The sequence below is a fragment of the Orcinus orca genome, chromosome 1 (genome assembly GCF_937001465.1).
Source record: "Orcinus orca chromosome 1, mOrcOrc1.1, whole genome shotgun sequence".
Lineage (NCBI taxonomy): Eukaryota > Metazoa > Chordata > Mammalia > Artiodactyla > Delphinidae > Orcinus > Orcinus orca.
Window position 1 is genome coordinate 109,395,771 of NC_064559.1, and position 24,968 is coordinate 109,420,738.

Genomic DNA, 24,968 nt, shown 5'->3' on the forward strand with positions numbered 1-24,968 from the left:
TTGCCCAAGGTCACAGAGAGGGGCTGAGCCAGGATCCACACTGGTCTGTCTGGCTGTAGTGTCCATCCTGGACCCACAGCTGTGCTGCCGATGCTGTGTTGGTGGCCCATGGGCTGGGGTTGTGTTTAGCCTGCCAGTATTTTGAAAGACATTTAAAATGTGAGCCAATATTTTAAATGCAAGAGATTTCACTTATAAACACATTCAAAATTCTACCATCTTTTTAAAAATGGGTCTGTCTGGCAACATTGGGCCCTCAGTCCAAAGGCTCCCATCTACTGGAGGTGAGTATTAGCTGCCCGGTTAGATGGGGCCTGTGCTCCCAGTTTCCACAGAACCTAGTCCAGCGGGCCGGTTCTGTTCACCTACCTGTGTGACTCCCATGTGCTCCTGAATTGCCTAGTCCTGTTACACAGCCCCTTAGTCCATGGTTTGGGGGCGGTAGGTTTATCCCTGACGTCGTACTGCCTTGGAAACAGAATTTGGGGCTAACACTCCTGTCCTCGATGAGGAGCAGAGAACACAGATGCAGGCTGGGGATGGTTCGGAGCAACATGGCGGGTTATTAGTTTAGGATTGGTTTCAGTCCGTTCATCTCCAAGGCAGGTGGCAGGATGAAGGGGTGGCATGGAAAATGCTGGAAAGTGACTGTGGACCTGAAATTTACTCCGGGTTGTTCCACAGGCTAGTTGTGTGAGCCAGGTTGAGTCACTTTTCTCTGCACCTATAAAAGGAAGAGATTGAAGTTGATAAGTTGTAAGACAGGTGTCAGCTCTGAAACTCTTCTCTGCTACTGCTTGTAAGTCAGATTTTCACATGAGAGGACAGACTTCGGGAGCATCTATTTATTTATTTATTTATTTATGGCTGCGTTGGGTCTTCGTTGCCGTGCGCACGGACATTCTCTAGTTGTGGCGAGTGGGGGCTACTCTTGGTTGCGGTGCGCGGGCTTCTCATCGCAGAGGCTTCTCCTTGTTGTGGAGCATGGGCTCTAAGACCGTGGGCTCAGTAGTTGTGGCTCATGGGCTTAGTTGCTGCGCGGCATGTGGGATCTTCCCAGACCGGGGCTCGAACCCATGTCCCTTGCATTGGCAGGCGGATTCTTAACCACTGCGCCACCAGGGAAGCCCCGGGAGCATCTCTTAAGGAGGTGGACAAGTCTTTGTAAACTGCCTTCAGTGGGTGCAGATGAACAGGTAAGCAGCAAACGACTCTGGCTGGCTTAGCTTCAGAGCCGCGGAGAGGCCACAGACCTGGCCCAGTGAAAAAAGGTGTAGCCTGAGTCACTGGAACCTTTTGGATATCAGAGCTTTCCTTTATGTTAGTTCAGGGGTCAGGTTGGGGCTTGGTTCTTTATTTAGAACACCATGATAATAATCACTGAAAACAGTCCTTGCCAGAACAAATATCTCACCCCAAACAATATCACTGGGAACTATATTAGATGGAATTGCACAATCTTTCAGTGCATTCAGAGGAACTCACAGGAGCTGTATCGTTTTCTACTCTCTCTCTTTTAAAGCACACACCATATCACAACAAAGTAAACCTATATCTCGAATTAGAGTAGCCATGAAAATAAATAGTTATGTAACAGATTGCACTAAAAGAAAGAAAGATACGTCAAGAGATCAGGCATGGTCCAAGAAAAACCCTCATAATACATTTTTTTTACATGCTTTTTTGCACTTCTGGGGTCTTGTAATTCCCTCTGGCCTGTCAGCATCTCTCAGTATGTTTCACTGGCTTCTCAGAGTTAACCCTATTTTCTCTCTGGCAAAGGTGGTATGTACAACCTGAAATTCAGTTGCTTGTCTGAAAACTTGATCTCAGGTATGACTTCCCAGTGTCCCCCAAGCTTCGGCAGGTTTGAGGGTAGACGTGGGGGTGGGCGCCTATAAGAAATAAGTGCCCTCTTCTGCGAGCCAGATACCAATTAAGGCTCTGTGAGGCCTCTATGAAGAGGTGAACTTGACTGAGACTGCACCTACTGGCTTGACTTTATAGAAGCTTGCCTCTATATCCAGGGCCCGCTGACTTTCAAGCTTGTGCTAGAGCACATCACTTATTAGAATGGAATTTTAATTCCATAAGTCTAAGGTATGGACGGAGAGAGAGTCTGTGTTTCTAACAGCTTCCCACGTGATGCTGATGCTGCTGGTCAATGGACTGCATTTGGAGTCGCAGGGTCCTACACTAGTGGTTCTCAGAGTGTGCTACCAGGGCCAGCAGCGTCAGCATCACGTGGGAACTTGTTAGAAATGCACATTCTTAGGCCCCACCCCAGATCTCCTGAATCAGGGACTCTGGATATGTGACCCAGCAATCTGTATTTTAACAAATCCTCTAGATTATTCTGATGCAGGCTAGAGTTTGAAAAACCACTGTCTATACCGCTGTTATGGGTTGAATTATATACCAAAGATATATTGAAGTCCTAATCTCTAGTACCTGTGAAGGTGACCTTATTCAGAAATAGGGTCTTGGTAGATTCAATCAAGTTAAGATGAAGTCATTAGCATGAGCCCTGATTCAACATGATAGGTGTCCTAGTAAGAAGATGACCATATGAAGACACAGATGCGCAGGGAGAAGACGGCCACGTGATGAGGGTGGCAGAGATTGGAGTGATGCATCTATAATTCAGAGAATGCTGAGGATGGCCAGAAAAAAACAGAAGCTATAAGAGGCAAAGAAGTATTCTTGCCTACATGTTTTAGAGGGAGCATGGCACTGCCAACACCTTGATCTTGAACTTCTATCCTTCCCAACTGTGAGACAATAAATGTCTGTTATTTTAAGCCACCCAGTTTGCAGTACCTTTTTATGGCAGCCCAAGGAAACTCAAACAACCATGAAAGGCTTTCCCTGCTCTGATAGAATGTCCCTATGTTGACAGGGCCCAGATGCAAGATGTTGACTGACGGGTAGCAGGATACAGGGAAAGAAGTGGAAGAAGGTAAAAAGGAAACAGGAAGCAGTGATAATGTGTGGTCTGAGGTATGTATGAGTTTAATGGTTTTTTAAAAATATTTGTAAGTTAATTTAACAAACATTTATTGAGTTCTTACTAAGTGCCAAGATCAGTTTGAGGCCCTGGGGATACGACAGTGCTCAAGACAAGATCCTTTTCCTCAAGAAGCTTCATTAGAAAACAGGCACTTACCATTCAAGGGTAGTTGCTACTCTGGGGAGAAGTATAGAGGACTATGGGAGTGGGGCAGCCATAGACAGTTTTGCAGGTTGTATACTATGCAACACGTCTCTGACGTCAGTGGTCTTCCTTAGGGTCCTGTGGTGCACAATTGCTCAACTGAACGTGGTTACACCATTGGGAAGATATAAGAAGAACATTTACTTCATTCTTGAGGGGGAAGAAAAGCTTTCCAAGGGAAGTAGGACCTAAACTGAGACCTGAGGAGTGAGCGGAAATTAGTCAGGTGAAGGAGGCTGAGAATGGGGAATTAGAAAGGAAAGTGTTTGGTGAAGGAGGCTGAGAATGGGGAATTAGAAAGGAAAGTGTTTAGAAAAAAAAAGAGCCTATGCCAGACTGAAGGATGTCCAGAGCCTCTATGAGGTGTGCATCCAGTCAAAGACTCTGTAGAAAAGAAGTTAACTATTAATTAAGAGGATCATCCTTTCATTAGAGCCTAGAGTCCTCCAGTTAAGTTCCATTTTGTAGCAAGACTTTCTTTCTTTGGTTACTCAACTATCCCCCAGAGTAATTAAGGCTTGTAAGTCCTAGTTATAAAACTGATGCAATTTGCTTCAGTGGTGGCGTCTATTGGGATAAAATAGGGTAGGATAGGATAGGATAAGATAGACTAGAATAGGTGTCAGTGCTGTGTTTAAAGTGTTTTTGTGTGATAGACTAAAAAACTGTAATCTCAACTTTCTTCTCTGGCCAAGGGTCCTCTCCTTTTCCTCCCTAATGTGGGTCAGGAACTTGGGAGACCATATTAAAGTTGGCTTGTGTTTTTAATGTATTCTCTTGGAAACCTGAGACTGTGCAAAGTCCATTCACATAGAGAGAAAGAACTAGCTCAAGTTCTACCCTTGGAACTAGAAAACTAGTCTTCCCTTTGGTGCTAAGTGTGAACTTCTAACTGCGTGGCCCAAGCTGAGGGCTTGACACAAGCTTGGACGAGGCAGCCACAGCTCGATGGGGATAGCCATGAGCCCATGGCCAGCTGGCCAGGCTGCTCCTAGTGACACAGGTTCTCCAGAGTGTGCTCAGTGCTTTTGCAGCAGCACACAATAGTGTTCAGGTGAGAGCAGGCTACACTGAGCATTCGGGCTGCAGATTGGGCATAGGGGTGAAGGGGAGGGTGGGGTACCAGGGGAGGCCCAGAGGGCAGCATACAGGTAGAGAGCAAAGGAGTAGGTCACAGTCCCAGACCTCACCTAGAGGGGTAAGCTAAGTGTTGTTTGCTTATTTCTAAGCTTCAGATTCTTTTAGGACCAACTGATGACATTCCCCCCTAACATCAGAAATGCCAGGGGTGGAAGAAACCTAAGGGTCGTCATGTGCAAGAACCCTCAACTCCTGCCCTCCACCTCCTCCAGAGCTTTCCTGCCCTGCAGCCCACCAACACCTAGGCACATGGGACACAGTTACCCCTTGACTCAACAACACAGCTCTGTCAGCTAGAGCTTTCCCTTTGAACTGAGTGAAAACTGATCTTTCTGTAGCTTTCTTCCATCTGTTGTCCTTTCCTTGGAGAATGTTGGCTTTTGTTTTTCCTTTGCTCCACCACAACCTTGCAGGTGACCTTGAGCGACTCACCTTGTCTTTCTGGGCCCGTACATTCTCTGCCTGTCTGATGGGATTTCTGGCAAGATCAAATAAAATGATTATATGAAAGCACTTTGAACAAGTAGATTATCCCTAGAACATAACAAGTCCTGGTGGTTATTGGTGTGTTTGGCATTACCATGTTTTGGCTCTCTTTGACCGTGACCTCTCTGGGATCTACCAGCTGACTCTGAGAAAAACAGCTTACATTCAGTGCCCAGCAGTCCCTGAGTGAGTCCCTCATTGGTCTGACCTCTCCAAAATGAAGGAAATGAAAACAACTTGAGGAATCTGAAGCATTTTGGACCACATCCCAAAACATAGCACTAACAAATAATGTACATCCAAGTTTTCTCAAAGGATGGGATCTTGTCCAGGTATCCCATCAAGCACTATGCCCTGGTGTATCCAAGAGCTCTTTAACAGTGGTGTTTACACATCCCAAACCAGCCATTGAAGCCACTTGAACTTCAGGTGGTACCTGCTTCATTGCGGCAACAGCATCTTCTGAACCATTGGTACTTGTGTCATTTCCCACTCATTGTCCCTGGGCCAATGATGCTGAGACAATGGAAACCATAAGAAAGTCCCACTGGTCCCAGTTAAGAATCCCTTTCCCTCTAACCAAAGGATCAGGGCCCACAACTACCTGCCAAGTTTCTACCCATCTGTAAAGAAATGACTGTAAAGGCAGTAAGTATTTTAATGAGTACAGATTCCTCGGTCTGGAAGTATGTGATGCCTAGCCATGGACTGACTTCCATCACTCAATATTTGTTGAATGCCTTCTGAACTCCAGGCCCTGTGTGATATGCTAGGAAACAAGGATACATAAGCACAGCCCCTGCCCTCAGGAAGCTTTCACTGGGGAGCGTCTCAGACATCTGAACCATAAGTGCTCTGAAGGGCTGTAGGTGCTGTGACAGACTGAAGTGTAGGATACAATGGGGGATGTAGGGAGGAAGGGATCTGTGCTGTCTGAACAGGGTAGGGTGGGGTAGGGTGAATCAGAGAAATTGTTATATAAAAGTGATATTCAAAGTTGAGTCTTGAAAGAATGGGTACTCAGTGTGTGGTTAGGGGCCTGAGGCAGTTAACCATTTATCTGAGGCGTAATCTCTAGTCACACATCAAGGCTGGCAGTCCCATTGGATGCAATCTGATTTCTCCATTGCCTGGCTGAGGAGTAGAACCAAGACCTCAGCTCTGTGACATTCAGTGTCAGCTGCCACCTTCTCAGTTGGAGGTTATTTTCTTTGTGCTCTCATGTCACTTTCTGAATTCCACTCTTACAGGACTTGCCCAGTGTAGTACCTGCATATGTGTCTGTATCCCCACTTCTCCAATTAGGCTGTGACTGTCTTGAGAGAAGAGTCTAGGTTTCTCTTGACTTTGTTTCCCCTTCATTAAACAAACATTTATTGGGCACTACTAGTACCAAGCCCTATGATAGTACTGAAGATACAGTATCGAATAAGACAGACATGGTTTCTGTCCTCATGGAATTCCCATTCTAGCAGGGAAGATGGTCATTGGACAAATAATCAATTACAAGTGTAATCAGAGCTTTGAAAGAAGAAGCCCAGAGTGGTGTCACAGGGTAAAACAAGGGTCCTGATCTAGTCTGGGGATCACAGGAAGGCGCCCCCAAAGGATGTTTAAGCGGGAAGACACTTGTCATCAACTCTTGCCTGACTGGTTTTACCCCTTGCTGCCATGCTCTCGTGCTACCTGCTAGTTCCAAATTCTACAAACCCCCCATATTCATCTTTCCCTTCTCTGCCTGTCCTCCCCCTTCCCCTCCCCTTTCTTCTTCTTCTTCTCCTCCTTCTTCCTCTTCTTCTTCTTCATAAAACACCAAGATTTGTCTGAGCAAACTGTCATCCAGGAAGCAACCACATTTCCCAGCCTCCCTTGCAGCTAGGAGGGACATATAACTACATTCTTGCTACTGGAATGTGAGTGGAAGTGATGTGAACAACATCAGTACAACATTCTTTATAGAGAAAAGGACTTGTACTCCACTCTCCATTTCCCACTGTGTGGGAAAGGACAGCCACTGCAATGGCCACCTTAAACCAAAGATGGGAGCCACCGCTGAGGATGGAAGAGCTGCCCCCATGCCTGTATCCCTGGATGACCTTAGGGAACAGTGCTATGTGTCTGCTCTAAAACTCCCGCCTATCTGTGGACTTCCCAACAGGGAGAATTAAACTTCTGTCTCGATTAAGCCACTGTATTTTGGGTCTCTTTGCAGGGAACTTAAGCCTGTAACCTAACTCACATATCCAGGGTGATGTCTTTAGCTTAGCTCAGGACCACAAAGGCATTTACCCAACTTGTCATTATCTGTGAATAGTTATAGCATGAGGTTTCTCTTGAATGATTTTCCAGTTTAAACATATCATGATCCCCATCTGGCTGTCATTTCTTTTAGCTCTTCCTCCCTCTTTGCTCACTTGCTCCTTCTTTCATCAGTCAGGTTCTCTAAATATTTGAAGGAGAATGGAAGTCATACAGTCATAGGTTTTTGTGCCAGGTCACAATGCCTTGGGGAGAATGGACTAGGAGAGAAAAGGGATGTGAATGAGGTTCTGAGATGAAGATGAAAGCCTTAATTACTTGGATCTTGGCTATTCACAGCTCTCCATTAATGAGAATGTTTCTACCACATCTTCAGGAAGAAGAGAACTGCAATCAAATAAGCTGTTATGAGAGATTCATTCAAAAAACGAATTTCCTAGGCTTTTGCTAGACTTTCAACCCAATTGGCTATCTCCCACAGTGGCAGCCACAGCCCAGTGGGAGATGGGATGGGAATTTGTCATAATGGCTCTGAGGCTGTCCTTTCAACCCTGCTTTATTCCTGCTTTGTCAAAGTGGACACTTTCATATTATGGGGAAATGGGCTATAACATCCATTTTAAGGAACTTATGCTTAAGAAATAGTCTACAAATGTACAAAGCTACATGTGTAAGGATGTTCACTTTGGTGTTGTTTTCATTAGTGAAACATTGAAAACAATCTAATGTGCATCAATAGGAAGAAACTTAAATTTAAGAGTATGGTTTATCTTATAAAGAAAACAAAGGCAGCCACTTCAAAGGAGATAGGTCTGTATGGACTGACCTGCAAAAATGTGCATGATATATTGTTAGCAAAATGATTTTTTTAAAATAAAAACAAACAACTTATGTTTATGTATATATTTTCATATGCCTAGAAAAATAGTCTGGAAGGACACACATAAAATTATTAATGATGGTTACCTCTGGGGAGTAGAATCAGGGGAGATGGGGGTAGATTTTCATATTTTACTCTGTATGATTCTATAGTGTTTCAATGTTTTTATAATAGTAGAAATTCACCGTGAGGCAGGGATCAAACTTATCCTGCTTATTTTCCTTTCATGGACAGAATATGGAGTGGTCAACAATGACAAGAATATTATTATTATGTAGGTTACGTAGCACTTACAATATAGTAGGCACCATCCTTTGAACTTTATATATTTTAATATATCTAATTTTCATAATTATGCTATGAGATAAGTACTGTTATCATCTCCGTTTTACAGATAAGGAGACAGAAGCACAGAGAGGTAAGCAAGCTGTCCAAGGTAACCAAGTGACGGAGCTGGGATTGAATCCAGGCAGCCCGGCTCCAGAGATTGCTCTTAACCACTCTGTGTTATGTTGATTAGTTGATGGAATGAATGCAAGAATGTTAAATTTTTTTTTAATGTATTTTGGCTAAGTCTCCAATAAGTAGAAGAATCAATGAACTGGTAAAGTTCATTCCCAGAGCATTATGCTTAATCAAGGTTCTACCATTTATCTTTCATTGCAAGGTAATGGGCTGTTTATACTCAGAGCCTTCCAAAGGCTGAGAAGACACTGATGTTAACAGTTGTTGATGAGTGACTGGGAAAGGCTGAACATTTTGATTTAAAGTAAGTAACAGAATTAATCGCTAGCAAATTAAAGGGCTTCATCTGTCATTTCTCTGCTCCTCAGTCTTCTGCCTTCCACCCAGAACAATAACAAGGGCATTGCGAGCACAAGCACGACTGGCCGGCTTTTCCTTTCTAAGCTACCTGGGTTTGCAGCTTGTGCTTACATCTGGGGACCTGGAAATATAGGAGAGAATTCTGTACTCCAGAAGCATCTCTATGTCCTTAAGGGACCAATAGGACCTCCACCCCCACTCAGGGAAAAAGGCTAAAGCATAGATTGTGAGTTCTTGGAGTGGAGGAACTAGATTTCATCACATTTGTGTCCTCAGCATCTGAGGGCCTGGCACATAGTACGTGCTTTACGCAGGACAGGTTATTGACACTGTTTGGTCAGGAGAAATTTTGATGGTACAGAGGAAGTTCTACAAAAAATAATAAACACTCTTTGATTGAAATAGTGTTTTCTAAATCTGAAAATAACGTTCATTCAGCAAACAGGTACTGAGTACTCTGTGCAAAGCATGTTGGTAGATATAGGTGGATACAAGAGTCCCAGTCAAGGAAAAACACACTCTCTCTCTCTCTCTCTCTCTCTCTCTCTCTCTCTCTCTCTCTCCCGCTCTCTCATCTTAAAGATTACTCAGAAGTAATATTGTGGACATATGAAATGTGTAAACAGAATGTTTGTAGTACGTGCAGAACAATTAAAATTAGTTCTTCAGGACAGTTGAATGTCGTTTCCTGTCAGAGTGGAGGTTGGTTTATCTGTGCACAGTTGAGTTGAAGGTTTGTTTGCAGATAAGCACTCTTCCATGGAGAGTCAGAAGAAAATCCAACAGAAAGACGTGTCAACCTGTCTGATGGGACTAATGACCTATTAGAGGGAGGGGGGAAGGAAAGGAGATCTTAAATTAACAATTGTGCTAACTATTGATCTTTAATGGCCTTATAGAAAGGGCATAGAGCCCTATGTAACTGAGACACAGAACTGCGATGGAGTTAGGTACTCGGACAAAATGTGTGCCCCTCCCACTTCTGTCTTCCTCAGAACGGATCTGCGCAAGCGCTGAAATTCTGAGCTGCCGCAAAACAGGACATCACAATTCTCAGATTGTTTCCAGTCAGAATATTAACACCTGATTGACTATTTTTCATGAATCTTTTAATCTTTGGGAAGACAGCATAGTGTAGGGGAGGCCTTGCTGTCAGACTGCCAGTGTTCAAAATTCATCAGCTGTGTAACCCTGGACCAGGAAACCTTATGTAGACAGTAATATATTCAAAGGGCACTGCTAAGATTAAATGAGATGATATATGTAAAATATGTGGCACACCATGAATCCTCAATAACTGCTAGCTATTATCATGTTCCATAGAAACAATAACAAGTAATGTGTGCAGAACCTTAGTTTACAAAGTGTTTCACATAAACGTTCCGGGATGAAGCACTGTCCTTAAACCTCTGGGCTCATACAGATCTGAGTTCAAATTCTGGCTCCCTCCTCACCAACCCTGCAAACATGAGCAAGTCGGTTAACCTCTAAGCCTTACTTTCTCTATCTGTAAAATGGGATAATAACAGTACATCAGATGCGTAAGGTAGTCGTGAAGATTAAATTAACTAATTATGTAAGTTGTTTAGCGCATACTAAGTGCTAGATAAATGTCAGCAATTATTTATCATCCCATTTCTCCTCCTAATAGCTCTGTTATGAGGGACCTATGACCCTGTACGTCAGAGTTTTTCATGTGAGCTGGAAGCACCCAGAGCAGGACTGAGATCACACTCTGTGCAAGCCCAGCACCTGGCTGAAAACATTGTCCGGTGGTGATGTAAGGGAGGTGCTGCAGAAAATGAGTTGGAAGCTTTAAGGAGACACATCTGTACCTGTTGCAGGAATGAAGATTCTAGCCCCAGAGGCCTTAAAGCCAGCAAGCGAGGTCTGGAGGGAGGACTCCATTTGAATCTGGAAGGGTGACACAGTAATCCCTTCACCTCCCTAACTGGGGACATTAAAGTAGACCTTCCCTTTCAGTCTTCTCTTTGTTTATCAGGAATAAAGTGTGGGGAGATCAGGATAGGCTCCACATGTGTCCAGAGGGCTCTTAGCCATCCTCAGAGCTCCGCTGAGTGTGCCTTAAATTAAAGAGAGTACGGGACGTGAACTCATAGGGGTGAGGTCATCCAGGGCCTCTTGGATAAACCCCTGAGTTGTCACCAGAAGGCTGTGACTCAGCTCTGAGATCTGCTGAATCAGAGACGATTGTCTCCTTGCAGGCACCTGTAGCAATTGCAGCAAGAAACAGGAAGGGACTGAATTCTATTTCTGTTGATCCCATCCTTCATGTCCCACCACCCCATCCGCTAGCCCACAATTCACTTTCTCTTTCCCCTTCGAGTTACCTCCCAAATCGTTCTTCCTCCACCTTGTATTCTCTCTCCCTAGAGATGCCTACTTGCTTAACTCTGTTTTGGAGTTCTGTGTATGCTTCATCCTCCGATTAGATCTTATGCTGATCTAGAGGAGTGTCCAAGAATGTCTATGCTTAGTGTGTACCTCAGTGTGTGTGTGAATATGTGTATTTGTGTGATTTAGATAAGTAGGTAACCGGGACTTAAACCAAAATCATGACACTAAACATAAACATGCTGCTTTGCTAAACTAAGGCAAACCTGAAAGTTAAACTTTCCTTGAGCCAAAATGTTTAGAAAAAAATGGCTTGGTTCAACTTAAGACAAGGCAATAGAATTTTTCAAAAATCACTTAATCTTTTAAGAAGATAATATATTTATAAGATTCAAAATTAAATAAATACATACCCATAAATATGTATTTTCTATCCCTGTCTTCCATGTGTCCAATTCCTCTTCACCTTCCCAAACTGGTAACCATGTTAACATTTCCTGTGGATTCCTCCAGAGATTTTAAGTACTATACAAGTAAATACAAATTTACAATGCAATCTCTTCCTTTCTATACAAATGAGAGCATGCTATGCATTTTACACTGCATCTTACTTTTTTTTTCCCACTTTATAATCCATCTTGGAAATCTTTTAAATCACAAGAAAGGCCCTCGTTCTCTTTTTACAACTACAGAGTATTCTATTGAATGGATGTATTATCATAATGGGCTTAACCAACCTCTTACTGGTAGACATTTATTTTTATTTATTTATTTACTTATTTTAGTTCATAGATTTTCTTTCTTTTTTTTAAATTTTTTGGCTGCGTTGGGTCTTCGTTGCTGCGTGCGGGCTTTCTCTACTTGCAGTGAGCGGGGGCTTCTCTTCGTTGTGGTGCGCGGGCTTCTCACCGCAGTGGTTTCTCTTGTAGAGCACGGGCTCTAGGCATGCGGGCTTCAGTAGTTGTGGCTCGCGGGCTCTAGAGCACAGGCTCAGTAGTTGTGGTGCACGAGCTTAGTTGATCCACAGCATGTGGGATCTTCCCGGGCCAACAATGTCCCGGCTCGAACCCGGGTCCCCTGTATTGGCAGGCAGATTCCCAACCACTGTGCCACCAGGGAAGTCCTGGTAGACATTTAACTTGTTGCCAATTTCTTGCAGTAGCAAACAGTATTCCAATGAATTACGAATTTTTTTTTTACTTTTTTTAAAAAAATATATTTTATTTTATTTATTTGGTTGTGCCCTGTCAGTTGTGGCAGACGGGCTCCTTAGTTGTGGCATGCATGTGGGATCTAGCTCCCTGACCAGGGATTGAACCCAGGTCCCCTGCATTGAGAGCATGGAGTCTTAACCACTGCGCCACCAGGGAAGTCCCTTTTTTTTTACATTTTAAAGCACTATTCATTTTATACTTCAAGGTACCATGTCGCTTGTTTATTTATTTATTTATTTTTGGAGTAAACTTGCTTTACGATGTTGTGTTAGTTTCTGCTGTACAATGAAGTGAATCAGCTATGTGTATACCTATATCCCCTCCCTCTCGGACCTCCCTCCCACCAATTCTGATGGTTATTACTAAATTGCCCACCTGCAGGTGGCACAGACTGACACTTGCAACAGCAGTGTAGGAGAATGTCCATTTCCCCCTCCCCTGCCAACACCGTACATTAATACATCATAATTTTAATACCTAGGGTGGTTTTTTCCTAGCAACAAAGCTTGGTGTTTTCACTGTTTGTTTCATGTTGGCTTGTGGGAAGGGATAGGGTGGCCTGGCTCTGGGCTTGACCAGTGGGGGAGGGGAGGATAGCTGGCACTGTCCCCAGGGAGAGAGCCAGGAGCCTTGGCTGGAGACAAAGGCACCTCAAGAATCTCACCTGGTTCTTTGCTTTCTCCCTGGCAAGCCTTGCCAGGGAGACTTTTTTTCTTACTAATTTAATAGTGAAAATGGTATTTCATTGTACTTTGAATTTATGTTGCTCTTAATATAAGAGAGGTTGCTATTCATGTATTTAAAAGTTGCTTGTATCTCCTTTATCTGTGAACTGTTTCTTAACATTTTTGCCCAGTTTTTTTTCTGGGTAATTGGGTTTTTTCTTATTGACCTATAGGAGCTCTTAAAATATTAAAGACATTAAACTTTGTCTGTGAAATGAATTATAAACAACTTGTTCCCAGTTTGCCATTTGCCTTTTTACTTTGCTCATTGCCAAGCAACGATTTTTATTTTTATGGAATTTAAGTGTTAAATCTTTTACTTTATGCCATCTAGATTTTATATCACAGTTAGAAGGTCTTTTCTACTCTGAATTTATATAGGAGCTTTCTTTATAGGTTTTATTTTTTACCTTTCTTATTTAATTCATTTGGAATGGATCCTAGTGTAATGCATTTTACAATTTCAGTGAGACTCTGGAAGGTAGGGTAAGGAGGAAGGTCAGAAGGATGTTCCCACGTGGGCTGAAGGCTGGAATCAAACATTCAGAAGATTCTCATAGCTTTGCCGTGTTCTTCATGTGTCCCTGCCCCTCCAACCACAGTCCTTTGGCTCAGAGGTGAGCATCCGACCCAAGATAGACCAATCAGAGCCCTTCTCCGAAATTTCTGAACTTGGGCCAGAAGAGACTCAATCAAGCAGCCGTAAAAGGTAAACCTTGGGAGTTCCACAGGCCAGACTTCCTTCTACATAAGATAGCCAGGCAGCAGAGAAGGAAGAAAACCAACACAGAGAAGAAGGCAGAGACGATGGAATACTACTCAAGAGTACAAAGGAATGAACCACAGATACACACAACATGAATCAGCCTGAGTGAAAGAAGCCAGACAAAACTAAGCACCTGCCATATGGTTCCATTTCTACAAAACCCTTGAAAGTGCAAACGAATCTAGAGTGTCGGAAATCAGATCAGTCGTGGCTGGGAAGAGGAGGGTGAGGAGAGGTAGAGTGGGGTGGGAGAGAGGAATTACAAGGAGGTGTAGGGAAAATTGGAGGTGATAGACATGGTCCCTGTCTTGAATGCGGGGATGATTCCATAGGTGGGTACATATTCCAAAACTTTTCAAATTGTACATTTTAGATATGTACAGTTCATTTTATGTCAATGATACCTCAACTAAGCTGTTTTAAAATAAAGCAGAGATGAGGTGACAAATTAACCTAGAAATAAGTATAAATGAGGAATGTATGTGTAGGAGGGAGGGAAAACAAGAGAAAGAACGAATTTAGATGGTATCTACTTCTCTCATTCTAGATGCCTGGCTGCACCTCCAGTTTGGTGTCTTAACCCAAACGTGGGTTGTCAGGGTAATATATTTATCACTTTGGCCAAGCTGAGTGTCTATTCTTTGCAGACAGAATGATAGAAACATATTAGCCCTATGATTCCATGTTTTTCCCTTTTCTTCCTTACCTTTCATACCCAGTTATCACTAAATACAACCAATGCCACCTGTAAGTGCTTGTTCTTTCCCATCCAGACCTGCTGAGAGTCCAGGCTCTCATCATCCTCCAATTAGACTCTTTTCAGGCCTAGCAACTGGGTTTCCTCCATCTTCTACCCTCCATATTGCTTCCAAAGTTGCATATTTAAGGCATAGATCTGATCTTTTCATGCCTCGTCTTAAAACAATACTGTCAACATCTCGTGGCAACACGTCTCTCACTGCATCTAGCCACAGCATCCCTCTCCGGAGCATTCCCAGCATCCTCCACTACCCTGGCAGGCATCTAACTCCCACTGCACACCAGGCACTCTTGCCCTTGAGTTCTCCTATCCTCTTTGTCCACCTGACAAATTTCTAACAGATTCAAAGACCAATTCAAACGTTATTTTTTTATAGCTTTTTTGACTCTCTCGGGCTGAATTAATTGCTCCTTCATTTGTGTACCCATAGCTCTTATCATCTCTGTTGTGATTGATGAGTCTGTCTTTCCCACAAGATGATAAACTTCTGAAGAGCAGGAAGTGTGTCTTATTCATCTTTATAAACCCAGAAACCAGCATAATTCACAAAATGTAGCAGATGCTTACTAATGTCTTTTAATTGATGTAAATTGAGGGAGTCAAAATAGACCAATGGTTTTCTCGTCTTTTTGAACACCCCTTAATACCACTCTTTTTAAAAACGAAATGTTGCACAGAATCTCAATACATGTACAGAATTGAGATAAAGGTGGAACTGACATGGCTGAAGGAGGGATTCGTGAGTTTGAACCAGAGGCTATTTTCTCATTCTGGTTTTCAGTAGTTTTCTATCTGCATCCATTTATAATATATTTGCTTTTCTGCCACCTTCCTCTATTTCCTCATCTTCTTCACCACCTAAAGAAGACTCCACTCACCCTCTCTGGGAGCACCCATAACTCTCCTGTATCACCAGAGACCCCAGAAGACGACTCCCCTGTATTACCAGGTGCCCCTGCTCATAGCTTTCCAGTGCCGTAAGAAATTCCCAGTTGTCAGGGGGAAAAAAAGAAGGTTTTGGACAAAGAGATCTCCAACCACAAAGACAGATCTTATAAAGAGGCCTCTGGTTATTTGATTAAATTGCTAAGCTAGTTTCCAAAAAGTTAGATGAAAGAATCAGCATATCTCCAAAGTGCCGAGGAGTCTGGGAGTTAAGCCACTGCTGTTGGGCTCTTCTCCTATTAATCCTTCCTGCATGCAGAGTCTTAATTTAAAATTTTGAGCCTGTGGTCTTTTATTTCCAGAATTCCACTTTACAGAACTGATTCTGGTATTATTTTCTGTCTTGTATTATCCAAAGAATCACCATGTATTAATTTTCCCTGCAGTTTTATACAACCCAGTAGGTTATGTTTGGAACCCATAGGAAGCATTCAGAACACTGTGGCATATAGAATTTATGATAAAGATAAAACAGAAGCAATTTCATTGTGTTTGAGGGCCAAATAAGGGCATTGGACGAGATGATCTCCAAGGCCTCCTCCAACCTTGTGAGTTTATGATTTCTGGGCAGACGAGAACAACAGCATAGGTTTCAGGTGAACTGTGTGAGAAATAAATTGTTCTTTGCACAAATGAATAGAGTATAAGCGCAATAAATCTCAGAAAGAATATTTCAACAGAAAGAATATTTCAAAAATTATCTTCAGTGTCTCATTGTACGTACAGTTTCATTTTTGTATTTTTTTCTTACTTTCTTAGTAATGCCACTTGCGTGGGGTTTCAAGTGTCATTCAGCAAATGGCATGTCTACTTGTGATATCTTCCATACCTCCAGGACAGAGGTCATTAGAGTCATGGACCTAAGGACGTTTGGCAAGGTCAACAGGACTAAGTGAGGAAAGGAGAGGACTTTTTCTAGCTGCTAAAAATGCAGAAAGAGGATGTTTCAAAAGTTGGTCTGTTGATAGGAATTCAACATGTATATTAAAGTTTTATGGTTAGGTTACCAGGCTAGATCCCAAGAGCCATTTAACCCAAACTATGAGAGGATCATTAAAAGCTTTATTTTGAAATTTTGCCTCATATATAGCATCATTCTCTTGGAAAAAAATCCATTCTGGGTTCTCTGCTTCTATGCTGTGGACACATCTCCCTAAGCCTAGCAGTAGAACAGACCTGCAGTGGTGGGGACTATTGTGGGCAGTTGGTCTCAGTTACCCACAGTTCATCCAAGTTTTTCATCTGCCTAAGAGAAGGCAAACTTATTCCAAACTGGGGAACAAGGAAAAGTTACCTTGAAGGGTGGAGTTCTGAATGTTGACTCTCCCCATTCTTATGTTTAAATTATTCTACAAATCGAATATTCACAACAGACTGTCTTTGCATTAATTTAGAATTCTGTTTTATGACCATGATTGAGAACTCAAGGTTTTTTTGTTCTTTGTTACAAATAGTAAGTGGTGTTATGTTCCTTGATTATAATAAATTTGTTTTTGAATTTCATTATAATATCTAAATTGATTATTATCACAAATGGCTGTGAGGACCTGGCTATCAGTGTTTTTCTTGTTGCAGAAAGAAATGATTCAAATTTTTTTTATTACTATCTTGCGGGTTTCTTTTTTAACAGCTGGAAGAGAAAAAAAGCACAGAATGACAAAGTGTATTTTGAACTAAACAGGAGTTCAGTCATTCATTCAACAAACATTTATTGAGTAGCAACTCTTGGGCTGAGTCCTCTGGAGTAAACAAAGATGAATAATTCACATTTCCTGCACTCATGGAACTTATGAATTATAGGAAATAAAACAGATAAATAAGTAACTCTACTAAAGGTAAAATGAGTAAGTACCGTAAGAAATGACAGAGTTCTTCGGGCAACAAAGAATGGGGAGAAACATTCAGCTGAGAGAAGAGAAGTTTCCTGGAGAAACTCGTGCATAAACCGGTACTTTGTGGAGAAAAAGTATCTAAAAAGTGATGGGAAGGGGGTGAGTAGTAAAAGCTGAGGGCAAAGGAGCAAGCAACAGCCAGGTCACAGAAGAAGACCTTGTAGGATTTTAGAGTTAATTCTAAGGTATGTGGAGAACTCATTGGAGGCTTTCAATAGGAGAGTGTCGTGATCTGACTTGCTTCTTGGAAGGGTCACATTGCCTGCTTCAAACTCTGGAGAACAAGTGTGGCCATGGAGGGACCAGCTGGAGGTACTGAGATGGTCCTAGGAAGAGGTTATGGCGGCTGGGACATGGACGGTAGGAGTAGAGATGGTGAGATCTCCTGACCTGTGTTTTAAAGGTAGAAATGACATAACTTGCTGATGGATTAGCTGTGGGGTATAAGGGAAATTTCTAGTTTGGGGAGTTTTTTGTTTGTCTTTTGGTAGAAGGAATAATTGGACACCTGAGATGAAGCTGATATAATATGATGGAAGCTAAAGGAAAGGGGGCTGCAGGGTCTCATGTGTCTCAGTATTGCTAATGCCTCGAACCATGATGGCACGTAGAAAGCTCTTAACAAATATTTCTTGACTGAATTATTGAAAGACTCAAAGCTACAGAATAGCTAAGGACTGGGAAAAGAAAACCTTGGTAGGGTTGGAAGTGTGTAGGGGCACTTTTGGTTGTCACGATGGCTGGGAGATGCTATTGGCACCTGTCACATCAAATCTCTTGAAGTCGCCACCAGGCAATTTTGGAGCCACTTGTATTTGGGCATGCTGTTCCCTCTTCCTGCAGTGTTCTTCCCATCCCTGTGTCAATTGTGTGTGTTTTAATTATTATTATTATTGCAGCAGCATGTATATAACAAAATTTACCATTTTAACCATCTTAAAGTATACAATTCAGTGACATTTTGTACATTCACAGTGTTGTGCAACCATTATCACTATCTATTTCCAGAATAGTTTCATCATCCCTAAGGAAACCCTGTACCCATGAAGCAGTTACTTCCCATTTCTACCTGCCCCCTCCCCATCCTCTGGCAACCACTAATCTGCTTTCGGTCTCTATGGATTTGCTTATTCTAGACATTTCGTATACACTGAATCATGCGGTCTGTAGCCTTTGTGCCCGGCTTCATTCACTTAGCATAATGTTTTCCAGGCTCATCCATGTTGTAGCATGTATCAGCACATCATTTCATTTCGTGGATGAATAATATTCCATCGTATGGATATACCATATTTTGTTTATCCATTCAGCCACTGATGAATATTTGGGTTGTTTCCATCTTTCAGCTGTTGTGAACAGTGCTGCTATAAATATTTGTGTACAAGATTTTGTTTGTAGCTGTTTTCAGTTTGGGAGGATAAATACCCAGGAGTGGAATTGCTGAGTTATATGGTAATTTTATATTTAACTTATTGAGGAAGTGTCAATCAACTGAACACCTTTTAAGACAGACTTTCTGAAGTCTTTCTTGACCTGTCCTTTCCCCTTCCACCTGAGCTATCTCTCCTTCTGTGTATTACGACTGTTTCTGATGTACACATGTCTCCTGGCACCTGAACTTGAATTTAGTTACCTTATATTACCCGTCTCCTGTTGGTGGCTTGTAAACTCCTTGAGGGAAGAACCCAAGCCTTATTTTTCTTTGTATTGTTTACTGCAACCCCATTTACCTTTGGTGAATTATAAGCTCTCAGTAAATCTTTGCTGGGAAAATGACAGTTCTCAATGCAGAAAAGAGTTTCAAACAGGGTGACTTTTCATCTGGGGAATGGAGAACTTTAGGTGCTACAAAGTGGTAATTGCTGTTTTTAACTGTAATTGCTGGGGCTGTGCTGGCACACTCAGATTGCTCTTATATTTATTTAGGCATATAAAGAGAGGACGTATGTATGTATATGTGTGGGGAAGAGGAGGCTGTATTATTTATGTTGCAGCTTTTTGACAGTCAGCTACATTTGCAAAATCTCTCTACCAGCCAAGTGACCTCAACCAATGTGGGAGAAACTTCTCAGAACTTCATCTTCAAATAAGCCTGAGTTGCTGGGCTTCTCCACTGCTATGCTATATCTGAAAATGCTGCATTTTATAAGCCACAGTTCTGCCTGGAGAGACTGAATTTTTGGCAATCTTGCAAAATCCCAGGGTTTTAATTAAATTGCTTTCAAAGTAGCTTTACTTAACGGGTCATAGGATAAAATGTTGAATTGACACAAAGCATTTCCTAATGGAGTGAAAACAAATGGGAGGTGACTTCTCACGTGAGCTTCCTGTAATTGGAACCACCAATCAGAGGTGTTGCATGAGGGCTCCCTGATGGAATGCTTTTTGTGTCTGAGTCAGCACACAAAATTAAATGCTGGAAAAGTGTTGACTTTCCGAGTGCAAAAGCGTTGAGGATCAGACAGAGAAGGATAAGGCATGGCTTCTGCTCACTAAGAGCTTGTAGCCTAGCTGGGGAGGTGAAAACTAGACACATAAATGATAAATATCACTTTCAGACATGTAAGAGCTAAAGGGGTAATATAAACAATTGGTAGCATTAGGTGGGGCAGGGGTCGGGGTTGGGGGGTAAGGAGAGAGGCTACTTGAGAGTGTGGAGAAGTACATTAAGATAGGTGGGGAGGTTGTATGTTTCAAGTGAAGAGCATGAGGCATGTCAGGAGCATGCAATGGTTAAGGGCCATGGAGTAAATTAGTCTAAATAGAACAGGATATTCAGGTAAGGGAATATGGGGATACTCGAATGACGAGGGTATTTGGGGAATCAGATTGAAAAGAGCGTGGAAAATAAAAATAAGTTTAGACTTTATCCTGTAGGGAATGAGAAGCCATTTGGGCTTCTGAGAGGGAGAGTGACACATTGACGGTTATGGTTTTACAGACTGGCTTAAAGGGAGAAAATAATGGAAAAGAGAAATAAGTTAAGATGCTATTGAAATAGTCCAGCCGAGCACTGAGAGCTTAAACTTGAGCGGTGGCAATGGGGATATAAAGAAGAGTGGAAGTAGGAGGTGGATTTGTAAATAAAGCTGGGTTTTCTATAGTTTTAGACAGATATTAAAAAGTGTTAGTTTTTATGTTTAATTTTTCTATTTCTACTTCATATTTTCCAGACACTGCTCTGTTGGACATCAGGACTTCCTTAGCTGATGAAGGGGATCAGAATATGCCACCCCAAAATATGCCACTTTGGCTTAAGGATTATTTTGAACTGAAGGCAATTAAGACATAGCAGACACAAGGGAAACTCTCTGCCCTCCCCCTTACTGCCTGAGTGCAGGGCATAAATTTCCCTTTGTAAAGGTAGCATAAATTTCCATTTATAAAGTTTTCTCCCTCTCTAGCACCAGAAAGAGAGCAATTTTAATCACCAGAGATGACTCTTATCACTGGAGATAGCACTGACTTGTGTCTGCATAACAAACCTTAATAAATAACCTTTATCTACCATACTTTTCCTAGTCACCTTCCCACAATTTACCATCCTAAAAGCCCAAACCACCCCCCTTTCCTTTGTCTAGTCACTTCTCCACAATTTATCACACTTTGTTAAAGTGGTATATAAGTCCTTGGGTCTAACTCCCTCCTAGGGTTTTCACTTCTCTTCTGTGAAGCCCCCATGTACATGCAAACGAAACCTTCCTCCTGTTACTCTGTCTTTTGTCAGTTTAATTTGCAGGCTTCAGGTACTGAACCTGAGAGGATAGAGGACAAGTTTTTCTGCCTCTACACTGAACATTCAACGATGCCCTCAAACAACTGATCAGTACTAAATCATGTGACCACTTTCATTTATAGCCTTGATTCTAAACCTGAGGTGGGTCCTAAGTGCTGCCTGGCAACCAGAATACATTTCTCTAGGAAATTCACTGGAGTGTGAGCTCTACTTGGGCAGGGATCTCTGTTCTGTTCACTGGTATATCCCAAGAACCTAGAATAAGGCCTGGCACATAGCATGTGTAGTGAATGTTATGGACAGGTGTTTTACACTTTTTCTTCTTTCCTCAGACCTCAAACCCTCAAATTCTCAGATCTCAGTACTCAGCTATTGGCCTGGCTACTTACTTCACTGAGAAAATGGAATTAGTCTGAGAATAATAGCTATGTACTCCCACAACAAAGTCAACCACCTCCCTTGCAACCTTACCCATATTTGCTCCTTCCCACTTATCACAAAGGACAGCTTGTCCCAGCTCCTATCTAAGTCTGACTATCCCAATTGTGCACTGCATCCCACTCTCTTCTGCCTACTCAAGATTTTGGTCCTGCAGTTGACTCCTCTCTCCTGCATCATCAGTTTTTCCTCTCAACTGGATAATTCCCATCAGGATACAGATTGGTCTAGGAGAAGGCCCTGAGGCAGAAAGTCAAGGGGTTCTCTGGTGTGTGCTTGGGTGCTGGCTACCTACATAGAACTGTCAAACAGAGCTGCCTTTAGGTGGCCTTGGGCACCCAAATCATCTGCTGATGGAGTTGACTACAGTTTTCCCAATGCATAATTTTGTGTCTGACAGTTAGTAGGTGCTCAATAAATATTCACTGAAGAATGAATAATATTCCTCATTTTATACTGTCCCTCTCTTGACTATGCATCCTTCCAACTACCATGCCATGGTATGGTACCCTTATTCTGCACCCTTTTATAGAAAAATCCACAAGAGCATCATTTATACGCTTGCTGTTTTCACTTTCTAGCTTCTTAGTCTCTCTTGACCTCACTCCAATTGTGCTTTCATCTCTAGGACTCTACTGAAACTTTGAGATCACCAATGACCTCCATTTTGCCAAATCCAATTCTTAGACCTCATTTACTTGACCATTCAAGCAATCATTTGACCTAGAGCATCACCCCTCCTTTTTTCCTCACTGGCTTCTCTTCCTCAGTCACATTTGCTGGTTCCTACTCAGCTCTCCAATATCTTAATGTTGGAATATTCCAGCTTCTGCCCTTAGACATCTCTTTTCTATCCCATTTATTCCCATATTTTACTTCCTAACCTGTATGCTAATGACTCTCAAATTTATATCCAGGTTCTGAATTTAAGACACATGTATCCAACATCTCCTCTTGGATTTTGAATAAACATCTCTCTCTCTCTCTTTCTTCCGTTAAATTTCAGGTGCATAGAAATGAATTAATTATAACCTTTTGTTGATGCCACACTCGTTTCTTGTTTGTTTGTTTTTTGGTTAATGATTGGCCTTCTTCTCAATTTATTTATTTATTGTTTTATTATTTTAAACACTATAATAAATATCTGTGAACATACCACCCAATACGGAAAATAGATAATAATGTAAGTTATCCTCTGTGATCTTCCTCAACCCCATCCCTGTACCACTCCCCACCCAGTAAACACCCTCTTACCATCTCCATTACCATAACTGCCCAAACCACCATTGGGCTCTCTCCTGGACTGATGCAATAGTCTTCTAACTGGTTTCCCTGCTTCTTTTTTTTTTTTTTTAGGTACGCGGGCCTCTCACTGTTGTGTCCTCTCCCGTTGCGGAGCACAGGCTTCCAGACGCGCAGGCTCAGCGGCCATGGCTCGCGGGCCCAGCCACTCCGCGGCATGTGGGATCTTCCCGGACCGGGGCACGAACCCGTGTCCCCTGCATCAGCAGGCGGACTCTCAACCACTGCGCCACCAGGGAAGCCCCCCCCATTCTTTTTTGGCATCACCTCCCCAACCTCTCTCTCTCCCCCCGCCCCTGCCCCAAGCCAATCTATTCTTTTTTTTTTTTTTTTTGCGGTACGCGGGCCTCTCACTGTTGTGGCCTCTCCCGTTGCGGAGCATAGGCTCCAAACGCGCAGGCTCAGCGGCCATGGCTCACGGGCCCAGCCGCTCCGTGGCATGTGGGATCTTCCCGGACCGGGGCACGAACCCGTGTCCCCTGAATCGGCAGACGGACTCTCAAACACTGCACCACCAGGGAAGCCCGCCAATCTATTCTTTTCGTTGCATCCAGAGTGATTCTTTAAGGTAAGCTCATGTAAATTCTATGTGACTCTATTCATAATTTTCAATGGCTTCCCATCTCATGCAGGATAAAATCCAAAATCCTTATAATGGATTACAAAGCCCTATGTGATCTCACTCTCTGGGTCCTCATCTGCTACCATCCTTCTCTGTATTGCTTTGACCTAATGTCTTTGAAGTTGCTATTCCAACTGCCCACAATACTCTTTCCCAAAATATCTCCCCGTCCCTCTTCCTTATTTTATTCAGGTTGTTACTCATCAGTGAAGCCTTCTCAGCTAATCTCTTCCTTAAGAATAGCATTCCTCCTCCAATTCCTGAGTCAGTTACCAACTCCCTTATTCTGTCCACTTGAACTTATTCCATGTATATTTGTTTATTTTCTGTCTCCTTCCAGTAGAAGGACTGTTCCATGGGGCAGGGACTTGTTCACCACTCTAACCCCTGTTGAGAATAATGTCTACTGCTGGGCAGGTACCTGTTGAAGGTTAGGTTCCCTGGGAAGCAGACAGGGTTAGTGTGTGTGATTTCCATTAAGGAGGGCTCTTCAGATCAATAGGTATAAAAGGGAAGGGAAGGAAACAGAATTGGGCAGAGGAAGAAGTTGAGTGATGATACAGTCTTAATGAAGGCTTCAGCCAATCCTACAGGAAGTTCTGAAGCTGGGATGGCCCTTCAGAGCTGGGCTGGGCTTTTATAACCCGTTAAGGTCAGTTATTCATGGGGATTGCCCTAGGAAGGGGGCATGGCCTTGCAGGAAGGGCTCTCTTTAGGCAGTTGTGTAGTGGGCTGACAGGTGAGCACTTACTGCCAACAGCACTTAATGCCAAGTGCATTCCCAGGATCTGGGGAAATAATTCCTTCATTTCCAGAGAGATCTGGGTGGCCTACACAGCGCCCACCACAGCGCTCAGTAAAGTGGCTCAGCAGATGAACTTTTTGAGATCCAAGAACAGAGCAGATGGGGTGAGCGTGCATGACATGCAAAAGAGAAAGGAAAGGGGAACGAGGACAGTGAATCCTCATGTCCAAAGTCCTCCATTTGCCTGCTGTGGGCAGGACCCTGCATGGGTGCTCTGTGATGGGATACAACGATACAAACAATGTGACCCTGACCTGGAGAAAGAGAATGAAACCTAGGCACAAACATCCATGGTTCGAAGCAGTGTATTATAGCAAAGATGTGCTTAGGGAGAGAAAAGAGGAGAAGGCTCCTTCCAGCTAGGGGAGTGAGGGGAAGGATTGGGGCAGGCAACATGGGGGAGGTTTTTGAAGACTTGAGAGATGGATAAGGTTTGCTGGGCACAGCAAGAGGGAAGGCAGCCAGCAGGCTAAGAGGTAGTAGACCAAGGACTCAGATGCAGGAAATCCAAGCGATGGCATCAACAGGCCTCTCTCCTCTCTCTCCTCTGACACTGGGATTCTTGATCGCCCAGGAATCCTTCTAATGCCAATACAACATGTGC

At 42.9% G+C, this 24,968-nt stretch overlaps 1 long non-coding RNA gene across 2 annotated transcripts; it reads left to right on the forward strand.

Moving 5' to 3' along the window:
• Positions 1-1,093: 1,093 nt before the first annotated feature.
• On the forward strand, positions 1,094-22,983 carry LOC117203027 (uncharacterized). Of its 2 annotated transcripts, XR_007477773.1 has the most exons (5): positions 1,094-1,196; positions 2,900-3,000; positions 8,647-8,748; positions 13,566-13,807; positions 20,635-22,983. It is a non-coding gene; the product is annotated as an uncharacterized LOC117203027 (long non-coding RNA). The 2 variants fall into 2 exon arrangements; XR_007477769.1 differs by lacking the exons at positions 13,566-13,807; positions 20,635-22,983 and adding an exon at positions 10,456-13,543.
• The last annotated feature ends 1,985 nt before the right edge of the window (positions 22,984-24,968 follow it).